Genomic DNA, 5,557 nt, shown 5'->3' on the forward strand with positions numbered 1-5,557 from the left:
GGTTGGGTGGAAAATGTCAGAAATTGGCCTTAGTAGGGTCTGAATTGCAGTTGTGCCTCTAACTCTTGTGAGACCTCAGGCCAAGTGCCTTCTGGATGGTGCTTTCCTCTGAGGTAAGATAAAAGGGAAGTAAGAACTCAGGAAGCACAGAAATCCTGGGATTCCACGGCCTGGTAAATATAAAGCAGGAGGCCCAGGGGCTCCGTCCCCTTCCACCCTGCCACCACCTGTTCCAAGGGCCAAGGCTCCTAGGCAGCCCCCGCGCTCCGCGGATTCCAGGCCCTCCCCCACCTACACTGGTCCGCAAACTGCCAAACCCAGGACCTTTGGCAGGTTGCGGAGTTTCGGGGGAGCGGGAGCTGGTAGGGGGAGGAGCTTGGCCTCTGATTGGAGGAGAGCTGCGGGGGAGGGGCGGTGGGCGTGGCCAATGGCTTGAGCACTGCAGTTGGCGGTTAATTTCGGGCCGCCCCTGGTTCAGTTTCTCCGCGACCGCTCTGAGTTGACTTCTTAGATGACAACCCGGCTTATACGCACTCTCCCTATCCAGGGAAGATCAGAACTGCCTTAAGGATGCAGGAAAAACCCCGAGACCCAGGATGTGGGGAACTGGGCGCCCCCTCCCTTACCTCAGGTTGGTTGCAGAAGTTGCGGCCTTGGCGTCCCCAGGGCCACAGCTCTGTCCCCTCAGGGCGTGGCTCCCGCGCTGCAGGGCTGAGCCCCTCCCCTCGCCTCGGGCTCACCCTCGCAACTCCGCCCCCTTTTCTCCCTCTACCTCTGTGTTTGGTCTCCCGTGGCAGGATTCCATTCTCCCTTCCGGAGGACTCACCGCCTGCAGGCCATGAAAGAGCGCAGGACTCCGAGGACCCGGACCAGCCTAGCGGAGCCGCCCTGCCCCTCCCGGCCCCGTGCCCCGTGTTCCCCGGCGCCGGGGTGAGTGTCCCGGCCGCCCCTCTCCTCTCGTAGGCTGGCTCCCCCCGGGTTTTGAGGGATGTTCCGTTTCTCACCTCCCTTCCCAGCGTGAGGGGTGGAAGCTTGGCGTCAGGAGACCTCCTCTGCAAGGGCCAGGGGCTCCCATCTAAGCTCGGGATGCGGGGGCGGGGTGGGGGGGACCAGGGAACCCTTTGTGAAATTTGCTCTCACCTGAAACGCGACGTTATAGTAACGCCTAAGTCAGAACCTCCACGCGAATGGGAGTGTCTTTTGAAAACAGGTGTGGCACACACTGCTTGTGGTTTTAACTTGGCCGCCTCTCTGTGTATCAAGTTTCCTCTCATTTCCTTTTGCTTTCACAGGACTGGTCACTGCCCACGATCATCAGTCAAGCATAACCAAGAGTGTGGAGGCTATTTGTGCACGCGGTCATCTAGCCACTAGAAAGTCACCTTCCAGGAGTCCCATCCCAGCAGGACCTTCCCAGGCTCCTGCCTTCCCAGCCTTCACCCCAGTGTTAGCTATCTGGAAAAGGGTCTGCGAGCAGGACCTGGGGCTCTTTTCTTGGTCCATGCATTGCCCACACCCGTTTCCCCCTCAAGGTACTGAGTACTCTCCCTTCACTGAGGAGATCTGAGCTTGGTCCAGGCAGCAGGAGAAGACACAGCCCTCGGGGGTTAAGGTTCCTTCAAAGTCAAGGCTCACAGGATTCCTCAGGAGAGAGGGCTGGGCGTGAGCAGGAACCCCGCTGTAGGTGTTTGTAGCAGTGAAAAGGATGGGTCCCTTGCCCTCCTCAGAGCTCAGCTCAGACCCAAAGGCTCTTCCACTTACCATCAACATGGAAATTTGGCTCTTCACATGAGTATATTCTCCCTCTTTTGTGCAGTATCTTGTTCCTCAAACCGCCCTTCCGTGAAGGCCTGTGGGGTCAAGGGGCCTGGCCAGTCACGCAGAGGTGACTGAGCCCCTCAGACCTCAGGTCAGGTAGACAGATTTAATAAAGGCTTCATGACCTTGACTGTCAGGACTCGTGATTGGTGTGCGGGTTCAGGAGATTTGGATGGTCCTTTTTTTCCTTTCCATCCAAACAGGTGCATGGTACTTGTGCCACAGACACATGGGCAATGAGGGGAGGCTGGGGGTGGGTGGGATTTTGAGGGATATCCCTGGCTCTTCCCCCTTCCCTCTTTGAAGAATGCTCCTCAGTATGTCAGGGAGGGACCTGAAACCAGTCGATTTGCTAGACACCCGGCAGGGTTTTCTTTGAGCTTCTACATGGTAATAGGGCAAGAACCAAAGGGACAAATGTATCTGCCAGAATGTCAGGCCATTAGGAAGGATGTGGAAGGGGCTAAATAGGGATTCATATTGAGGTCCTGGGATTTCATTACTGTTTTGAAACTTCATTCTCCTAGTCCTTAAGGGTAATGGGAGAATTAATAAGAAATTACTGGTGGGAGGGGGTTGTCTTCAGAGTGGGGACCCAAGAGTACAGGCATCCTGTCAGTGGCCTGGGCTGTGTACCTGGCAGGTGGTGGGCAGCTTTGCTGGATCTCACAGTTGGTAGTGAAAGTCGTTGCAGAAAAAACATTCACTTGCTGGGGCTTCGGATGTCACCCAGTGCCCTGCCCCCTCTTCCTGTCTTGTTTTCCCACATGCCACGGAGACAAGAGCTGATCTGGCAAGGGAACAATCCCTAAGACTCCCCACATTGGGGCCCTTTCTCTGTGCTTTTCTACTCCAGTGATGACCACAGAATATTCTGGGAGTTGTCTTCAGTAAAGACTCGGGGGTCTCCTAAGGAGTGGGAATGGTGGAGTCTGTACAAAGCTAGAGCCATAATCATTAAGCACTGAGTTCGTCGGAGCACAGGGAATGAGTTCATGTGTTCTTGTCCTTGGAGGACTTATAAATTAAAAGTGTGGAATCATTTGTAATCAGAATAACCACCTGGCAGGGATATTGATGAACAGAGGAGGGCTTACTTGGAGACCTCTGATCTTTCCAGCCCCAAGACTCTGGGCCTAATACCCACATAATCATTAGTGTTCTGTAATTTATAACAGTGTTATCATTGATCCATGTCGTTAATCATCATGAATTGGTGATTTCTCAAATGCTCTGGGTTATTTGTGTATCAACATAGAGCTCTGTGATTTACAAACACAGAAATCCTTGGAGGTAGAGAGACACCATGGCCATTTTACAGATGAGAATACTGAAAAAGACTCCACTCCCTTGAAGGAGAGGGTATGCAGTGCACTTGCCCCATTGGGCCTGCTGGCTTACTCCTCTCTCCAGCCCCCACATTTGAGAAAGCAAGAACAAAAAAGCCAGTAGGCCTCAGTTTGTCAGGATGTTTAAGGACTTTGAGGACAGCCTTCTACTTTTCATCACACAGGCACTGGGACAGACACAGAGAAGGCATTAAATATCTGTCCAATAGATTTCTCCATGTCTTCCGTTTTTTAATGTTACAGGTCCTCTTTTAACCCTTGTGGCTCGCATCATCCTTCCAGATGATTCACTGAGATTCTAATGTCCTTTGCTGTTGTTAGGTAACTTTGGGGCACCTCCAATGATTGACTGATTACCCAGCTCTTCCCCTAACTAGTTCTATGACCAGCATGTTGTTTATCCTCTCTGCGTCTCAGTTTTCTAGGTAGTAAAATGGGTGATCCAACCTGTGTGTCATGGGTGAGGATTACAAGAAATAGCACATGGATGCTTATTCCTCTGTTTGGCAAGTAAGATGAGTTCCCTCTTCCCTGCTTGCACAGTCCTTTGTGTTCTGCGAAGAACTTTGCTATCTATGGTGCCTCACAACCAAGAAGGGAGAGTCCTGAGTCTGCCCTTCCCTAGCTACTTCAAGGCCAACTCAGATTCTGTAAAACTTTCTGAAACACTTCTGTTCTGTGCAACAGCTCTCCCCTCAATAAATTTACCCTGGAATAATCTGAAAGGCCAGGGGCTCATCACCCTCAGCCATTCTCCAGTCATTTGGTGTCCATCCCTTCATGAAGACCCAGAAGAGACAAGTGGATTTGATGGTGGGGCTATGCCTTAGAGCCTCTAGTTTTCATGGAGAAGCCAACCCTTTCCTCCTTCACTAAGCTTTGATGTCCCAATGGGCCTCTGTTCCTATATTGGGTCAGGAGTCTTTGCCTTCCCACAGGGAAGAAAAAGAGCATCAAAACATATACAGCACAAACACTCAAATCCCAAAAAGGACCTCAGATTCAGGGGGCCCCCTGCTTGCCTCCTGGCTTCACTAGGGAGTGGGCCTACAGGGACACTCCAGGTGGAGGCCCATCCCAGGCCTCTGCTCTGTGCCCTCTTCTAGATGTGGATGGGAGATGAGCTGGACCTATACAGCTTTGTCCTCCCAAGTTTTCCTCTGATTCTGCCCCTCACCTCTTCCTTACTCGTGCTTGCCTGATCCCTCTCACCTCCCCCCTTCCTTTGCTTAGCCAATAGCGGACCGTGGTCTCTGACCCTATCCCACCCAGGGTGGGACTGGAGGCCTGAGAGATCTTCATGCTCATGGAACATTCCTGGAAGAGCCACCCTTCCCAGACTCATAGTGCAACTCTCAAGAGCCCTATATCCTTCTGTATCTCCCCCAGACTTGGTTGTTCTCTTGCTGTGTGGATATTTTCTTTTCTTCCTCTGGCTGCCTTCTCGGCCTCCACTTCTATTTTCTGCAGCAGGTGGGCATCACTGCAATGGCCGAGTGAGTGTGTGTGTGTGGGGGGGAGGGTATGGTGTGATGGGAACACCAGTTCTGGGGTCTGAAGGTTTCATTTGAGAACCCCTTCTGCTCCATAAGCTCTATAAGAACTTGGAAAAAAATTCCCAAATAAATAACTTACATCTTCAGGTTGGAAAAGCTGTAAACTGGGGAAAGCAGTGATGTGTAAATCTGAGTTTTGGGGTAAGGAATGGAAGGCATGGGGTGCCTGGGTGGCTCAGTTGGTTAAGCATCTAGCTCTTAATTTTGGCTCAGGTCATGATCTCATGGTTCGTGAGTTAGAGCCCTGAGTAGGGCTCCACTCTGGTAGTTCAGAGTCTGCTTGGGATTCTGTCTCTGCCTGTCTCTCTCTCTCAAAATAAATAAATCAACTTAAAAAAAAGGAATGGAAGTCATGGTAATCCATCTGAAAGAATTTACTTGAAACAGCGGGATGCTGTACAACCTCTCTAGCCCTGCTGTGGACTGTATGTATTCAAATGTCTCCACTTGGCTTTCTCCCCCACCACTCTGCAGACAAGTCTCGATGTAGGGAAGAAAGCCCAGTTGACCACCCCTGGAATCAGATACTCTTGTCTCAGCCCCCTCCATCTTGTTTTCTACCCCAAACCAAAGGCGGAGGGGCTCAGGCAAGAGTATCTTGTTTTCTCATACTTGGCACAAATCTCCATTTTCCATACCTCAGGGGAGATGGAGGGCTCTAGAGCTCAAGAGGAAAAGTCCCAGAAAAGTCCCAAGCTCTGCTTCCCTAATGATACTGGCCAAAGCTAAACTAACCTAACCCTGTTTGCAGGATTCCTCAGAAGGCAGAGTCTCATCAGAACCCTGCAAAAAAATGTGAGGATCAAGGAAGAATTAGACTCCTTTACTTGATGG

The 5,557-nt window shown here is 51.4% G+C and overlaps 1 long non-coding RNA gene across 1 annotated transcript; it reads left to right on the top strand.

The window, feature by feature from the left end:
* The first annotated feature begins 457 nt into the window (after window positions 1–457).
* On the top strand, window positions 458–1,948 carry LOC115513312. The gene is made up of 3 exons (XR_003968660.1): window positions 458–631; window positions 798–930; window positions 1,293–1,948. It is a non-coding gene; the product is annotated as an uncharacterized LOC115513312 (long non-coding RNA).
* Window positions 1,949–5,557: the final 3,609 nt, after the last annotated feature.

Source organism: Lynx canadensis, chromosome B2 (genome assembly GCF_007474595.2).
Source record: "Lynx canadensis isolate LIC74 chromosome B2, mLynCan4.pri.v2, whole genome shotgun sequence".
Taxonomy (NCBI): domain Eukaryota; kingdom Metazoa; phylum Chordata; class Mammalia; order Carnivora; family Felidae; genus Lynx; species Lynx canadensis.